We start from the raw sequence: 18,498 nt of genomic DNA on the forward strand, positions 1-18,498 counted from the left end.
ATTCTTTGTTGAAAATTGAAAATCTTAGCAAAGAAGACACTCACTGCAGCTGGCCATTTAGGAAAGTTTACACGCATAGTATTAGCTTAAGGTGGATTCAGAGAGACGGTGTTTATCAATAATAGATAAACTTAGTAAACATACAGTGTATTACGGTAATTACATGGCTTACAAAAAAAAGCTGTCTTCCTACTTTAGTAACTGAAAAAAATGAGCACTTGAACAAGGTCTAGACCCTACTCATCCATCCAGTTCCCCATGACAAAACAGTATATCCAATCTGACAATCCGAAAATCAAGTCCAAAAGAGAGCAAAATCAGCATCAATAAGCATACGTCAATGTTCCAAAACCAAGCTATAGCACCTTGAATCTACAAAAACATCATATTCCCAAGGTGATCAATACTGATTGATGTTGATTTGCGAAGTTAAAAATTGCATTAAGTTCAATTTGATACATTATGCGCTTAGCACTTCAAAGTTTTCTTTTCTATAAAAGCTGTGAACTGATCTGACAGGTTTCACAACAGAATTTTTACACCTTATGACACAACAGATCTCCACCTTTTTACCATTACTTCAAATTTTAATGAGAAACACAAACTTTTCAAAATATTCCCGTTGAAATTTCCTAACCTTTTGAAAAAAGTGCACTAATGCCACATACCAGTCATGCCACACAAATGCCACATTATCAGCCTTCCTATTTATTTATGACTTTTATCTAGCTACCTCTTTTTGCAGTTTTGATTATTTAGTAGATGGCTAAAATTCAGTGGAATTTTGAAAATAAAAGACATGTCTAAACAATAATTAAAACGTTTTCACAGACAAAAGAGCCTGTTTTACCGATTAAGGGCTAGGCACACGTAGCTGATTTTGGGAACCGATTTCAGCAAGGGTGTATTCTACGTCGTGTGATTCTAATTAATGATGCTAAAAGGCGGGGCTTAGTGTCGGTTATCGGTGATTAATCATCATTAAATACGTTCTAGACAAGGAATATACTAGGGCCTTAGAGCTTTAGGCATGTAATTAATCGTATTTAATGATTATCGTAAATTAATTGTAATTAATGATGATTAACAAGAGCGGGTCCAGAATTTTTGTTCGGAAAGGGGGGGGGGTACTAATTTTTTACTAAGACTCGGTTACTAAGGTTTTACTAATTTTCGACTAATTTTGAATTGGTCAAAAATTTAAGGGGGGGGGTTCAAACCAGGTACCCCCGCCCCTGGATACGACGTTGATGATTAATCACCAAAAAACGTCACTGAGCCCAACCTATTAGCATCATTAGTTATAATCACTCGAAGTGGAATATACCCTTGCTGAAATCAGTTCCTGAAATCAGCTACATGTGCCTAGCCCTTTAATTCCAAAAGAAGTAAACAGAAACTTTCACCCTTAATCTGAGGACTTCATAGAGCTAATTGAATCAAAACCCTAGGGCTACAGCCGAAACTGGGGCTAATAGAATTATCTTTGAGGATGAATTATGGGTTTCTTAATTGGTTAGGTTGATAAAATACAATCATGCAGTAAATTTCTGGTGGTTGGTTATATTAGATTCCTTATTAGATCAAACAGTTTGTGGTAACGAACTGTAAGTAAGGAGCAACCCGGCTCAATGGTAAACAATACTGTAGAAAACGGAATTTTGATACCAATAGATACATCAAAAGAATCACATTTTAATGTTGATTTCAAATATATAAGTTTCATCAAGTTTAATCTTACCTATCAAAAGTTAAACACCTGAGAAAATTGGGCTGATTTTCAAAAAAAGGGGAAAGACCCCCAAAACGTTATAGAACACTAATGAAAATCACACCATCATATTCAGTGTATCAGAGAACCCTACTGCGGAGGTTTCAAGCTCCTATCTACAAAAATGTGGAATTTTGCATTTTTTGCCAAAAGAAAGATCACGGATGCTTGTTTATTTGTTTGTTAGTTGTTTTTCCTTCAGAGGTGACCGTACCAACCCAGTGGTCCTAAAATATCGTGGAAGGGCTCATTCGATTGGAAATTAAAAGTTCTAGTGCTCTTTAAGAGACCAAAAAAATGGAGAGCAACTAGGCCCCCTCCCACGCTCATTTTTTCCCCATAGTCATCCAATCAAAATTTTGAGATAGTCATTTTGTTCAGCATGGTTGAAAATGTGATAACTATGTCTTTTAGGAGGACTTAATCCCCGAAGTCCCCAGGGGGGGGGAAGCTGAAAGTTATGAACTTTACCCAATGTTAACATATAATATTGGCTATTGGGAAGTATATAGATGCTTTCAGAAGGATTTTTTCTGGTAGTGGGGGGGAAGTGGGTTGGGTATTATGTGGGAGGATCTTACCATGAAGGAAGTTTTTATGGGAGAACAGACATTGCTATGAAGGGGCGCCGGATTTCCCAGCATTATTTAAATAAAGATCAGAAATTATATATAAGAAAACAAGTTTTTTAACTGAAAGTAAGGGGCAACATCAAAACTTAAAATGACAGAAAACATTAGGCATATGATCGGGTTCATCCCCTAGTCAATACTTCGCTCTTTAAGCCAAAGATTATTTAGTACTTTCATAAGAGCTATTTATTTCAATTTACGGCATTTGTGATTAAGGGGTCATTTTTAAAGAATTGGAACAAAATTCGAACTTTAGCTTAAAGAGTAAGCTATTGACTAGGGAGCGAACCCTCTAATATACGTATTAAAAATATAAGAATTTAGAGGTTCGTTACGTAAGTTAATTCGTAAGCTACGTATATTTACTACTAATAAAAACGTTCGTAATTAAAATTAAACAGGTTTCAAGAAAGCCATTTAACCAAATAAAAGTGAAATTAATATTCAATTTTTTTTTAATTATTCATGCACAGTGAGCCAAAATCAAAACCTGCATTAATTCTAAAACGTTCAAAAATTAAACAAAAAAACAAGTTTTTTTTTAACTGAAAGTAAGGAACGACGTTAATACTTAAAACGAACAGAAATTATTCCGTATATGAAAGGGGCTGTCCCATCCTCAACGCTTCGCTCTTTACGCTAAATTTTGACTTTCTCACAACTCTGTTTTTTTTAACAATGAAAAACTTTAGCGTAAAGACCAAGGCGTTGAGGAGGGGACAGCCCCTTTCATATACAGAATAATTTCTGTTCGTTTTAAGTTTTAACGTCGTTCCTTACTTTCAGTTGAAAAAAACTTTTTGTTTTTATTTAATCTCTTACAAATATCATGGTTGCTTTTCTGATAATGCACACCCCCTTCTTCCTCCTGCTTCAGATACATAGATTTCATTAAGCCGACAGTTATTCAGATCAAAGTATAAACACATACTGAACAAGTACTGACAAAACTCTCCAAAAGTGACCCCTCGTACCTCAGTGCCTCTAGAGTGTAAATGTTGTGCTACTTAATCGCTCCGAGGCAAAATAATAAATTTAATACAGCTTTTATGGAACAAGTATAATCACCTACGGAACTTGTAATTTATTCGCCAGGTTCGCATAGGTATGGAATCGTCTCCGGAGACGCGGACATAGGTTAACTTTTTTTGTGTGGAGGAAATAGCTTTTTGTCAGTACTTGTTCAGTATGTGTTTATACTTTGATTCAGATATAGCAAAGCATAATCACCTACGGAACAAGTACTGACAAAACTCTTCAAAAGTGACCCCTCGTATCTCAGCGCCTCTAGACACAAAATGTTGTACTACTTAATCGCTCCGAGCCAAAGTACTTTGCTCCGGCCAATAATTATGATAGAGCGTGATTCAGGAGACAAGTGACCGGGATGAATTGTGTAATTCCGTAGGTGATTATACTTTGGTTGCCAGGTTCGCATAGATATTGAAAGGGTCACTTTTTTGTGTGGAGAGGATAGGTTTTGTCAGTACTTGTTCCGTAGGTGATTATCAGTGCTTCCATTCTAGAGATTTCCCCAATAGAATGGGGATTTTTTAGGTCTTTTAGGGGTGAACTTTTTCATTTAGGGATTTGGGGATTTTTTGGAAATTTTTCAAGTTTTCTGGATTTTTTAGGGAATTTCTAGGGTTTCGGCCCTAGAAAATCCTCTTCCGACCCAAAAAAGGAAAAATGGGACGGAAGTAGTTTTCCGTCCCATTTTTCCAGAAATTCTGGACGCGCTATAAAGGGAGTTAAGGATCTTTTGCACAGTCGAATCGGAAGCGCGTTATGGCCTTATGTTTAAATACTTGTCTATGCTATATTTTCTATAGCATTTTTTTTATTGTGTTTGAAATGTGGAGGTGGAAATTAAGTTTTTGGTCAAGCGTGAGACCTAGGTAATTAATATGATTATCTTCTGGAATAGTTGTTCCATTTAGAGTTAGTTTTGCATTAAATTGGTTCCGCTTTCGGTGAAATTGGATTATTTTTGACTTGGTAGGTGCAATGGGTAAATCTGAATGTTGAGAGAATTTTTCAAATTGGAAAAGTGACTTTTGCAGATTTGACTGTGCTATCTCAAAGGTGTTGCCAGATGACCATAGCACCAGATCGTCAGCAAATTGTAGATTCGTGTTGGGGAGGTTCATATCCCAGAGATATAGGGAAAAGATGAGGCAACTGAGGACTGCTCCCTGAGGTAGGCCTTTGGTTATTGTCCTTTGGGGGGAAGAGGCTGAGCCAACACAAACAATGAAACTTCGCACTTCTATGAAGGATTTTATAAAAGATAACAGCTTGGGGGGTAGTCCAAGGTTTGCAAGTTTGTTTAAAAGGATTTGGTGGTTCACATTGTCATATGCCCCTTCAAAATCTAGGAAAGCTGCAACTAGGACATTATTATTTGAGAATCATTCATTTATTGCATTTAATAGCAAAATGAAAGCATCTGTTGAGTAGTGGTGTTTCCTGAGTCCAGTTTGATTGTCAGGGATCATATTATGTTTTTCAACAAACCAGAGGAGTCGGTAATAGATCATTTTCTCCATTATTCTCCCCATCACAGGAGTAATCATTATGGGCCTATAGGACTTAGGGTTATCTTTGAGTTTATTTTTCTTTAGGATTGGTAGGAGGGTTGAACGTTTCCATGTAATGGGGAACATAAAAGATGCCGAAGTGTGATTATAACAATTTAGCAGTTCCTGTTTGTATGAAGGGGTGAGATTCCTTATCTATGAAGGGTGTATATTGTCATAGCTGTCCCTAGTTTTGGTCCTAATATGATGTATTGCATTATTCATTTCCTGGATTGAAATGGACTAGTTATATACTCGGATCCTGGGCGTGGTTGGTAACTTGGGCTCATAGGATTTCGGGACATTTTGCTTCGACTATTTGATTACCTAAATTACCTTAAATCGTAGCTTTGAGCAAATTTAAGGATTTTCCATCCCTGTAATGCTCCGTGATGACATCTAATGTTTTTTTTTTGTTTGTCGTGATTCACTTGCTATATTCGGGTTGTAGACTCAGCAGCTTCCCAGTTGTAGAGGAACTCCTGATGTTGCCAATCTTCGTCAAGTCTTCGCTTGAAGGCAATCGTCGAGTCTGCAGACACCGTATCTTCAGAGAGCTGATTCCACAAGTTGGTTATTTGTTGGCTGAAGAAATGGCTTCTCTCTCAGATAGAAGAGTGCTTCTTGAAAATTTTCATTGAATGTCCTTGATGTTAGCTTATTAACAAAAAGAGTTGCAAATAGATTAGCTTTTTCATTATCGTTGTCATAATGGGTATTATTATGTACAAGATCATACAGGAGTTGGTTGGGGGAAGTCTTTTTCCCACAGATGTGGCTTATGACTTTATGTATAATTGGCTCATGTGTTTCTCTGGAGAGATTATTTGCAAAATTATTCCAGTAGTTATATTTAGCATCTATTATAGTCCTTTTTAGATTGGATTCTGCTTGTAATTTTTTAAAATATGTAGTAGGCGATGGTTTTTTTAATGCTCTCCTAGCTGCCTTTTTTGTTCTCCATTTATTTTAGCACTCATTTGTCCACCATTCTTTGGGAATTTGTTTAGGAAAGGTTTTCTTGGGTGTTGTCCTGGGGATAGCAAGATTAGCTGTATTTATTAGTAAAGATGCCAAGACTTCAGCATGTGTGTCAACTGTTGTGTTTGAAATGCATGAATTTTGGGTGAAACTTGTGATTTCATAATTTAGCTTGTTTTGGAACATAGACCAATTTGCTTTAGTGTTGATATATTTGGAGGTATGTGATAGGGTTTCAGTAGGTTCATTTAGGGAGCAAACTATAGCAAAGTTGTCAGTTCATAGACTATCAATTTTATTTATATAAATTTTATTCAAAATTTTTAATGACACAATTTGTAGGTCAATTAAAAGATTCTGCCACTTTTGGGGTTGAAATATATATTCAGGTTTGGAGGGGTAGCAACAGCTAATTCAATATTATTTCAAGGCATATGCTCAGTCAATTTACCAGCTTTATTTGCTGGATTATTCCCCCACAAAAGGCAGTGGGCATCGAAGTCTCTGCAAATAATGATATTTTTTAACATATTAGAATTATTTATATAGTTTAAGAAATCCATGGAATCGGTAGTTTGGCCATTAGGGCTATAAAAGCTTATTATGGAGGTTTTTGTATAATTCAGCCAAACACTGATACCAATTGCATCAACATCATTTGTAAAATCTGGAAAGTTGATGCCACAGAATTTTATATTATTTTTAACTATTAAAGCTACTCCAACTCCTTTTCTCTCTGATGATCTATCCTTTCTGAGGATAGTATATCCCAGGGACTTAATTTGTTGATTTTGGGTAAAATGAGTTTCTTGGAGGCAAGCAATATTAATGGAATTATTATTCATAAAAGATACTAGTTTATTTATTTTATTTTCTGTAAGTGATCTTACGTTCCACTGGAGTATTGATGTGTGTTGTGTTGTTGATTTATTTTTCATATGACTGAGTATAAATGTTCAGCTTTGTTAATAGTAAAGCGAGATCTTTTTCTGCTTGAATGAGCATATCATCAGGGATGTAGATTTTTGCCAATTCTGCAATGATTTTTGTTTTCTGTATTTGATGTATGTTCATGGCCTGAACTGCATTACAGTTTAGAATGAATAAGCATATATTTGGGGATTGCATGTTTGGTTGTGCATCCTGTTTGTCAGTTAAGGGATTAATTCCTGGTAGTGTTTCTGGTTTGTTTCTTCTTGGGAAGGGAGCCAGGCTGACCTCATCTCACCGGACAAGGAGGCTTGTTGACTTGGCGATTCCTTCTGATAGGGATGTGAGCTAAGGGGCTTAGAGGATGGTGTTTTATACGGGGTACTTGATGCATTGGCGGCATTTGACTTGGGGGGGTTTAGGTTGGTTTCATAATGGGCTTTATTTGGTATTGTCGTGCAGCATTTGCTTCCATTGCTGCAAAGGGGTATGGAATGACCTTCTCTGTTGCTATATGGAGTGTCAGTGCCATTTTCTTATATGCAGGGCATAGTGATTTATTGGTAGATTCATGTGGGCCTTTGCAATTGATAAATGTAGGCTGAGTGTTGTTGCAAGTTCTCAACTCTTTAGAATGGAATGTTTTACAATTACTACACTCTAGGAGAATTTCATTGCATTTGTTTGTTGTGTGTCCAAGTTTGAGACACTTCTGACACTAGATAGGCTTTGGTTTGTATTCCTTTTGCGGTTTTATTTGCCCAAATAGGAATAACTTTTCTGGGATATTAATTTTTTCCTTCAGTGTAAATAAGAAGGATCTACTTGTTTTTAGGCCATTAGAGTTAGGTTTACCAAGTTGGGTAACATCTTCAACTGGGATGGTGTTGCCAGCCCTCTCTGAGAGCCCTTCTTTTAACTCCTGAATGGGTATTTCGGGGGGAACATTATAAACTACCATTTTTGTTGGGGAATGTTTTGGGTTCCATTTAGATGCATTAATTGGGGTATTCAGAAGGGATTCTAGATTAATTATTGTGTCTACTGATTTCTGATCTTGGACAGCTATTAGCAGAGATCCATCACGGTGAATATTAAGAGAGAACATTGATTTTAGCAATTTGAAAGTTGCAACTCTTATTGCAGTAATCTTTTTTATTTCAAAGTTGGCAATAGGTGAAATTTTAAGGTAAATTCCTAAGTTTTGGGAGAGAGGATCTTGGGCGGGGAGAGGGAAAATGATTTTGATTGGGGAGATTTTTCTCTTTTTTAGAGCTTCTAGAAAGGACCTCTTGAAACCCATCATCATCATTTATAGTGACATTAGCCCCTAAACTGATTATTGTCCTATTCTCAGAATTGGAGCTATCATACTTTGTGATAGTGAGCTTGACCAGTCAAGATGGGTATCGATTTCACTGGTATTTAGGATGGAATCTGGGGGACATTTTTTTGGATGACTTCTAAGCATTGCCTATTGGAAAAAGCTTTAAACTAAAACAAGAAAGGATATTACAATGATAACAGACCTTCTGCACTCTACTGTGGAAAAAGTTTCACCATCCATAAAAGAAACACCACAGTATGGCCCTGAAGAGGATTTGAGCACGATTGGTTCGGTAAAACTACTGATTAATTGAGATAGTAATTCACAAGAAATTTATTTTAAATTTTTAAAATGTTGCTGCTGAGTGCCTGATCTTTTCTTCTATCTATCTTAAACAATATTATAAATTAGATTTAATCTATGTTCTCCTTCATCTCTGTTTTTACTAAATGGTCTTATGTCACGCTAGAGTGTATACAATTTTAAATTTAAACAAATAGCAGGACACAAATCCCTAGCTAAGTGCAATTACAATCATGGATGCAGTGCTTATGCTGCAAAGTACATAAAACTATACGGAGTAGGTTCTGTACTAAATTTAAAGATGCCCTTTAGTGAGGTACTAGCTCCTCACAATAAAACAACACATTAAGATCGCTGAACATCAGTATTATTTGGGTACACATTGTCGAAGTCACACATTACTCTTTGGATTTTACTTAGCTCGTGCAAATAGCGCAAATTGGCAAGTTATATCAAGAATTAACAGAGATATGAACAAACTACAAAAACGGAAATTGATCAAAGGTGTAGTTTAAAAAAGGAATATCTATGTCAAAGACCAGACCAGATCAAATACATTCCTTTATATAAACTTAAGCATTTACTTCTTAATTATAATATTTATAGTCTTTTTGTAACTTTCCCATAAGTTAACAAAGTTTTATTTCACTGATTAGGTTTAGAGTCAAAGTTTGAGTGAATTTTTGTGCATTCAGATTTGATTCATATCCAAGTGTAGGCAACCTTTACTGAAAATTTCTTTTGACGCACAAGTTATTATTTTTTTAACAAGCTTACTCCTCTTAATAAAACTTAAGTTCTGGCAAGCACTGGCGTTATATTTAGATCTACACAATACCCCAGGTAACCATTTAAAATGGAAGCTCGAATTCTACTGAAAACTCATTGTAACTTTAATTCACTTAAGCCCCATAAAGCTACACACGCTTCTTTACCACCCAACTCTATTCTAGTATCTCTACTAACTCCCTCCAAGTGTCACTAACTCCCTCCTAGTTCCTTTAAATTTTTTTCTAATGATCTTGCCCCAACCCGCTCAAGAACTTTCGGATTTTTATTTGGCTTTAGCTGGATTTCATAAAAGTCATCAAAATCACTTTTCACCTTCACATATTCCTAGTCTTAGCAACTTTGTTTTCTTTGAAATAATTTTAAAACCTATTGCTGCCGCCTAGACTCACAAAATCACTAAAAGTTCATTCATTTAGCTAACATGTTTGTCAAGGATACTTAAATTATCAGCATATGTCTAAGAAATTTCAACTTCTCCTATTGATTTCATACTCTCCCACTACTTTTGCTGTTCTCCTTAGGACCAAGTCAATCAAAATGATCTATATAGAGAGAGATAGAACTCAACCTTGCGTATCTTCTGATTATGTACGAAACAACCTAATCTATTTTTCTGGTATAACATTTAATAGAATCTGATCTGTGCTACAGCTCTTTTATCAGCTAAATCAAACGCTTGTTCATAAACTGTAAACCGAAGGGATTTAATGAATCTGACACATCTAAAATCATTCATCTAAGAGTGAAAATTTGGTCAACGCATCCTATCCCCTTTCTAAAACCATATAGTCTCTTAATACTTCATCTACGGCATTTCTAAGTCTAAAAAGTATCTTCATACAAAATTATTTGCTTCCTACAGATACTAAGCTAATGCCTCTATAATTTTAAACTTACTCTCATGAATTTTCTTATAGATTGATTCAATTAGAGTTTTTCTAAAATTGCAAGATATTTTCCCTGTTTTGAAAATAATATTCCTAATCTTTAGTAGCTTGTCTCTGCCATCACCATGTGTAAAAATCCAATTTTTCTCACTATCAGCACCTGAGACTTCATTATTTTTATTTTTAGTTCTGTTACTAATTCTTTTTAAGAAAATATTTCTTCTCTCTCTTCCAATTGCAATACGCTTTTTCATTCTTTTCTATATCTTTTCTTGAAACTCTAACACATTTTGAAACATTCTCAAAGTCTTGTGTCGATATTTCTGTAACTCTTTTCTTATCACTAATTAAAGCCACCTTCTTATCTTTAACTGAAAAAGTCCATATTGACTATTCCCTCTAAATTTATTAAAATACCAGTACAATATTGTATTATTAGGGTATCTGGCTGCATATTCTAGATCTTCAACACTTTTACACCTCCTTAATTTTACACTTCCAAAACTTAACACTTAACACCTCCTTCATTGATATTTTTATGCTTTCTTCACTTTTTTTTACCTTCTTAAACATTTTGAAAATAAGTTTCAACAATCCTAAAATACTTACTTGCATCAAAATACATCTCTCTAATGTGCAAATATGTTCTCTAAACTATATATACCCTAAAGAATTTTCCTGCTGCTTGATTTTGTCGACGTTGCTTTTTGCTGTAAAATTTATTTGAACAAAATAATGGCGCATGGCAAATGCATGGAGCTTATTTAATATGGACTATATTTGCAGTTAAGGGTGGTTTCGGGTGTGGGATGAGAAGGAAGGGGGTTGAAGTTGTTAAAGTAATACGAACTTAATTCTGAATTTTTATTAAGTTAAAATTTTTTAAGGCATATTTTTTATGCCTTATACTATTTTTTATGCCTTATACTTATACTATTTCTTGAGTTATACTTATACTATTTATATAAAATTAGGTACAACGAGATATACGGCTAGAAGACATGTGAGAAAGAGCATCACTACAGATCTCAGATGAGATTGCTGGACAACAACATCTGTAGCATTTCTGCACATTTGTAAATGTTATCATCGAAACAAAATCGAGTTTGGATCTGGTTTAGAGCTCCTAAGTATAAAGATTGTGCAGCTCTGAGGATCTTTTCAACTGCATCTTTTCTGTTTGTTTTAAGTTTGGTTTATACTTCAATAGGAAAATACTTTTTTTTCGTTTTAAGCTTAATTTTCACATTCAATCTTTGCATTACTCGCTTTACGATCTATTTATTCATTTATGTTATTACTTATTGTATGTTTTTGCTATGATTGTTTATTTAATTTCTGTTTGTTTTGGGTTTCATTTATGTTTTAATAGTAATTTCTGGTCGTTTTGAGTTTGAATTTGAAGAGATATTTGTATCTGCTGAGCTTATGTTTAAAATAGCCTTTACTTTTCTTTACAAAACTTATTTTTCGGAAAGTTTTTTTAACTAATAATAATTAAACATTGGAGCCTTACAGCCTTTACTATAGCCAGCGTTTCCTCTCATAGCATACAGGCCTGTATATATTTAGTTCTTTAACCATTTACTAGAAAAATATGCGTCGAAGAATCATCCATTTTACTAGGATTTGTTTTCTTCTTGAACTTCATATTCTCAATGTTGCTTTTTTTCAAACCGCAGATTTCATTTACGATTTGATGTAATCATACCGGCCACTTTTTTCCTAGCTACAGATGTTGTTGTCCAGCAATCTCATCTGAGATCTGTAGTGATGCTCTTTCTCAAATGTCTTCTAGCCGTATATCTCGTTGTACCCAATTTTATATTAATAGTATAAGTATAACTCAAGAAATAGTATAAGTATAATGCATAAGAAATAGTATAAGGCATAAAAAAATATGCCTTAAAAAATTTTAACTTAATAAAAATTCAGAATTAAGTTCGTATTACTTTAACAACTTCAACCCTCTTCCCTCTCATCCCACACCCGAAACCACCCTTAACTGCAAATATAGTCCATTTTAAATAAGCTCCATGCATTTGCCATGCGCCATTATTTTGTTCAAATAAATTTTACAGCAAAAAGCAACGTTGACAAAATCAAGCAGCAGGAAAATTTTTTAGGGTATATATAGTTTAGAGAACATATTTGCACATTAGAGAGATGTATTTTGATTCAAATAAGTATTTTAGGATTGTTGAAACTTATTTTCATAATGTTTAAGAAGGTAAAAAAAGTGAAGAAAGCATTAAAATATCAATGAAGGGGGTGTGAAGTAATAAGTTTTGGAAGTGCAAAATTAAGGAGGTGTAAAATTGTTGAAGATCTAAAATATGCAGCCAGATACCCGAACAATAAAATATTGTACTGGTATTTTAATAGATTTAGAGGGAATAGTCAATATGGACTTTTTCAGTTAAAGATAAGAAGGTGGCTTTAATTAGTGATAAGAAAAGAGTTAAAGAAATATCGACACAAGACTTTGAGAATGTTTCAAAATGTGTTAGAGTTTCAGGAAAAGATATAGAAAAGAATGAAAAAGCGTATTGCGATTGGACGAGAGAGAAGATTTATTTTCTTAAAAAGAATTAGTAACAGAACTAAAAATAAAAATAATGAAGTCTCAGGTGCTGATAGTGAGAAAAATGGGATTTTTACGTATGGTGATGGCAGAGACAAGCTACTAAAGATTAGGAATATTATTTTCAAAACAGGGAAAATATCTTGCAATTTTAGGAAAACTCTAATTGAATCAATCTATAAGAAAATTCATGAGAGTAAGTTTAAAATTATAGAGGAATTAGCTTAGTATCTGTAGGAAGCAAATAATTTAGTATGAAGATACTTTTTAGACTTAGAAATGCTGTAGATGAAGTATTAAGAGACTGTATGGTTTTAGAAAGGGGAAAGGATGCGTTGACCAAATTTTCACTCTTAGATGAATGATTTTAGATGTGTCAGAGTCATTAAACCCCTTTGGTCTACAGTTTATGAACAAGCGTTTGATTTAGCTGATAGAAGAGCTGTAGGAAAAATCAGATTCTATTAAATGTTATACCAGAAAAATACATTAGGTTGTTTCGTACATAATCAGGAGATACGCAAGATTGAGTTCTATCTCTCTCTATATAGATCATTTTGATTTACTTAGTCCTAAGGAGAACAGCAAAAGTAGTGGGAGAGTATGAAATCAATTGGGGAGGTTGAAATTTCTTAGACATATGCCGATAATTTAAGTATCCTAGACAAACATGTTAGCTAAATGAATGAACTTTTAGTGATTTTGTGAGTCCAGGCGGCAGCAATAGGTTTTAAAATTATTGCAAAGAAAACAAAGTTGCTAAACCTAGGAATATGTGAAGGTGAAAAGTTATTTTAATGACTTTTATGAAATCCAGCAAAAGCCAAATAAAAATCCGAAAGTTCTTGAGCGGGTTGGGGCAAGATCATTAGAAAAAAATTTAAAGGAACTAGGAGGGATTTAGTAACACTTGGAGGGAGTTAGAAGAGACACTAGAATAGAGTTGGGTGGTGAAGAAGCGTGTGTAGCTTTATGGGGCTTAAGTGAATTAAAGTTACAGTGAGTTTTCAGTAGAATTCGAGCTTCCATTTTAAATGGTTACCTGGGGTATTGTGTAGATCCAAATATAACGCCAGTGCTTGCCAGAACTTAAGTTTTATTAAGAGGTGTAAGCTTGTTAAAAAAATAATAACTTGCGCGTCAAAAGAAATTTTCAGTAAAGGTTGACTACACTTGGATATGAATCAAATCTGAATGCACAAAAATTCACTCAAACTTTGACTCTAAACCTAATCAGTGAAATAAAACTTTGTTAACTTATGGGAAAGTTACAAAAAGACTATAAATATTATAATTAAGAAGTAAATGCTTAAGTTTATATAAAGGAATGTATTTGATCTGGTCTGGTCTTTTACATAGATATTCCTTTTTTTTAAACTACACCATTGATCAATTTCTGTTTTTGCAGTTTGTTCATATCTCTGTGAATTCTTGATGTAACTTGCCAATTTGCGCTATTTGCACGAGCTAAGTAAAATCCAGAGAATAATGTGTGACTTCGACAATGTGTACCCAAATAATACTATGTTCAGCGATCTTAATGTGTTGTTTTATTGTGAGGAGCTAGTACCTCGCTAAAGGGCATCTTTAAATTTAGTACAGAACCTACTCCGTATAGTTTTATGTACTTTGCAGCATAAGCACTGCATCCATGATTGTAATTGCACTTTGCTAGGGATTTGTGTCCTGCTATTTGTTTAACTTTAAATTGTATACTATACGCCTTACGGCGCCTTATTGCACCTTACTACACGAATGTGAACAATTCCTAAGTATTATTTTATTTTTTACCTTTTCCGTATTACTCAAAGTACATCTCAAGGAACTTTCTATCCTTAAAGTTCATATTTTCGTCATATTTTGAAAGATCTGTTGACTGATATCTCTTCTTTTTTTCAAACATTTTTATTAACATAAACACAAGTCAATATGAAAACAAGTCAAAGCAAAAATAATGCTTGAAAAATCGACCATTTGGATATCATTCATGCGAATCCATTAAATTGGGGTGTTGCAAAAGTAGTAATAAAGTAGAAAATAATAATGGCAAAGAAAAATAAGTAAATAACATGTCTCCATATTGTCCCGAATCCGGAATATGGCACGGGAATCTATCAGACAAAACTGAACTTAACTAGTTGATAATTAAGAAGTATTGTTTTAAACGTTAAAGGAACATATTTTGGTGCAAGTAAATGGTCCTAAGTTGCAAAATAAGTCGTCTTGAACAAATACTATTAAAAGTCGTCATAACGAGGCTTTACTAATTACTAGTGATTTGGAAAGAAGTCAGAAAATGGGGGAACCTGTAGGGACTTAGGTATTGAAAATGGGGGATTTCTAGGGATTTTCCACCAGCCTCTTAGGGATTTAAAAAAATATGAAGTGGAAACACTGGTGATTATGCTTTGATATATAGGCTGGGGAAGAAAAGACGGATTAAAATTGAAATAAACCAAATATATTCAAAATTGCCATTTCCCAAGTAGGGATAGCTCTGTGCCTCGGTTTGTTGAGTAAATCACAAGGGGCTCTGCCCTTGGGGTCCCTGACGCCTGTATACTGGTTTCGTTGTGCATTTTGGCCTTTGGCTTGCTTTGACTGCTATTGTGCTATGTGCAAATTTTCCCACATTCCTGCATACTGCAACTATAAGTGCTGAGAGTGCTTAGCAACCCATTTTTACCCTGTTTTTAAAATTAGTGCTGTGCCTGCTTTTGAATTATATTGCTTGCTTATTTTATTTTTGACTGAGGGCTCCCTCCTCTTATTGTTGCTTATTTGTTTTATTTATTTGACTTTTTACTTCTTTTGTGAGTTTATATTGTTGTTTTACCTGATTTTTTTTAAACCTTTGGGTTTTTTTTGGGGGGGAAGACTTACAGGACAATTAGGAGTAGGCCTAGTCCTGACACCCCTGACCCAAATAACTCAAGTGTTAGAATTTTGGCTTTAGGCGTTGAAGGTTCAAATGAGACCACTAGGTTGTTGACATTAGGTAGTAAAACAGTCATTGCCAAAAAACTTTTTGAACACCTCCATAATTATGAGGGCAGTGGCCATTATGGTTCAATGTTAGAAAGACTTGGACCAGATGGCTCCATTATAATAATAGCTGCAAACTAATCAGTAGCTACAGCTATACTTTCAATTTCAGATATAGCTGTAAATGGTTGTAAAGTAAAGTTTGTGCTGGGTCCTAGTTCCAAACCTGCTTGATAAGAAATAGAAAAGGAATTGTTTATATCCCATCTGAGGAGGTCACCCATCTGGATGACTTTGTTAAGGAGGTCCAAGTTAATAATAGAATAGAACATGTGACATTGGCCTTTAAAAACCCAAGCCCTTCAGTTATCCCCCTGGTTTGCACCTTCAATCAGGATGTTCAGTTCCCTCTGAAAGTCTCTGTTTGGGGTGCAAGGTATACAGTTAAGCAGTTTATCCCCCGGCAATACAGTGTTTCAATTGCCAAGGTTTTGGCCACATGGCTTCAAATTGCCGCAGAGGCAGAAGATGCCTACTATGTAGTGGACAACACACTCATAATGAATGTCTCAAATTAAAAAAAAATAAACAAGATCAGGTACTCAAGTGCCCTAAGTAAAGTGGTAACCATGCTGCTAATGCTAGGGAATGCCCAGTATTCATGGAGAAGAAAGCAATTGTAACCTATTCCTTCACTAATAATGTCCCCATAAGGACTGCTACCAAGGTCCTGAAGAAGGGACTTCCAACACAAACCAAACATGTCCCTATGGCCCATAAAGACTCCTTCCCTCCTTTGACACCTAACCACCTTCCTGTTGAGGACCTGAATAAGAAATATATGACCATGTTTGAAGGTGTTACAAAGCAGATCTCTTATCTGGCTGAGACAATAACATCACTTTGCAAACTAGTATCTCAGATGATGCCAGCTAATCTTCAAAATGCAGTCCTTAGCCTGTCCAACATTGCTGAAAACCTAAACAGAGTTGAATCAAGCCCTACAACCTGTAACAACTCTCCCCAAACCAGCAGCCCAAGGGCCCCTGAAAGAAAACGTAAAGGAAAAGACTCTACACCTAGCCCAGAAGGTAGTAGTAATAAGCTACAAAGACCCAGGTTAGCTCCCTCACACACAAATGACTAGCTCCCTTTCAGTTTTCCAACTAAATATCCGGGGATTCAACCAAGCCAAAAGAAAAGAACTCCAAAATATTTTAGTCAGGCATGCTCCTGATATTTTCTTACTTCAAGAAACTTTCTTAAAACAGGAGAATACTCTCCATGATTTCAAGGGATACAATATTGCCCATTGGGACAGAGTCCACAAAGCAGGTGGTGGCCTACTGTCACTTGTGAAAAATGACCTAGCTTTTAGAATACATGACCCCAGTCCACAAGGGGAAATGGAGGTAGGCATAATTGATATAAAACTACTGGGAAGTAACAAGTGGATTAGTATTGCTAACTGTTATGCCCCAAAGACAAATAATTTCTCCCTGAATCAATTCAAACTGATTATGAATGCATGTGACCCTGTGAAAATAATTAGTGGTGAATTTAACCTGCACCACAAAATATGGGATACTGTATCGCTAGAAGATCCAATTGCAACCCCTTTAACTGATTACATCCTGGAACCCATAAATAAGTTGTCCCTTGTCACCCCCAAGGACCTAAATACACGGCTGAACCCTCAGACAGGCAAGTACTCAACCATTGACCTCACTTTCACATCATCAGATATTGTAAATAGTGTAGAAATTCAGAAACCCTGTGACTTTGATTCTGACCACGATGTTCTATCATTAACACTAGAGATCAACTCAGTAAGGTCAAGGTTCCAACCAGTGAAATTCTGGAAATTCCAAGACAAACTCTGGAACTCCTGGAAACACAACTTAAACCAAAAGGCTTCAGAAATTAAGACAAGTGAACAGTCAGTGGAATCATTATCCAACAAGATTACTTCAGCTATAATAGCTTCTTCAGAAATAATATTTGGTTACAAACAACCTCATCCCAAGAGACAAAATTCTACTCCTGGATGGAACAATAAATGCCAGAAAGCCTACCTAGAGAAGAAAAAAGGAAAAAAAAACTACTCTAGATACCCTCAATTGAGAATAAAATTGTTTTCAAGCAAAAGACAGCAGAATTCAAAAAGAAACTAAAGACTGAGACACAAGATGGATGGAGAAGGCTCATTGAAGACAAATTTGGCCACAACACCCCCGTTCGAGAGCTATGGAGAAATTTTCAGGTCTTTTCAGGTAAAAGAAAAGGAAGAACACCCATCCCTGCAGAAATACAGATGGGAAGGACTACAGAATTTTCAACCAATGGGAAACTTAATCTCTTCTTAGAAAAGTTTCTGAAAGTATATACACCATCACAGCTCACACACCATCAACTCAGTCTCAAAAACGGTACTGTTCCATTTTCTCACTTCAGCTTTCAGGAAGTTAAAGACACCATTTCAAAGCTCCAGCCTGGTGCAACTGGCCCTGATGGAATTCACAATTTAATGTTGAAAAATTTGCCAGATACATTTGTTGAGCTACTGACAGAGTTATTCAATAGATCTGTAATAGAGTCATCAATACCATCTGAATGGAATAAGGCAACAGTGATCCCACTTCTCAAGGCAGGAAAAGACCCTAGGATGGTTGATTCATACCGCCCCATATCACTCACCTCTTGTGTTGCAAAACTAATTGAGAGGGT

At 35.2% G+C, this 18,498-nt stretch overlaps 1 protein-coding gene across 1 annotated transcript in view; it reads left to right on the plus strand.

The window, feature by feature from the left end:
* Positions 1-15,214: 15,214 nt before the first annotated feature.
* LOC148941056 (uncharacterized) overlaps positions 15,215-18,498 on the plus strand; it is a 118,523-nt gene continuing 115,239 nt past the window's right edge. Inside the window, exon 1 of the mRNA XM_089104933.1 lies at positions 15,215-15,271. The gene's annotated coding sequence lies outside the window, so the exon portion shown is untranslated. The remainder of the gene's footprint in view (positions 15,272-18,498) is intronic.

This window comes from Artemia sp. Qi Xiang Cuo, chromosome 19, assembly GCF_049724085.1.
Source record: "Artemia sp. Qi Xiang Cuo chromosome 19, ASM4972408v1, whole genome shotgun sequence".
Classification (NCBI taxonomy): Eukaryota; Metazoa; Arthropoda; class Branchiopoda; order Anostraca; family Artemiidae; genus Artemia; species Artemia sp. Qi Xiang Cuo.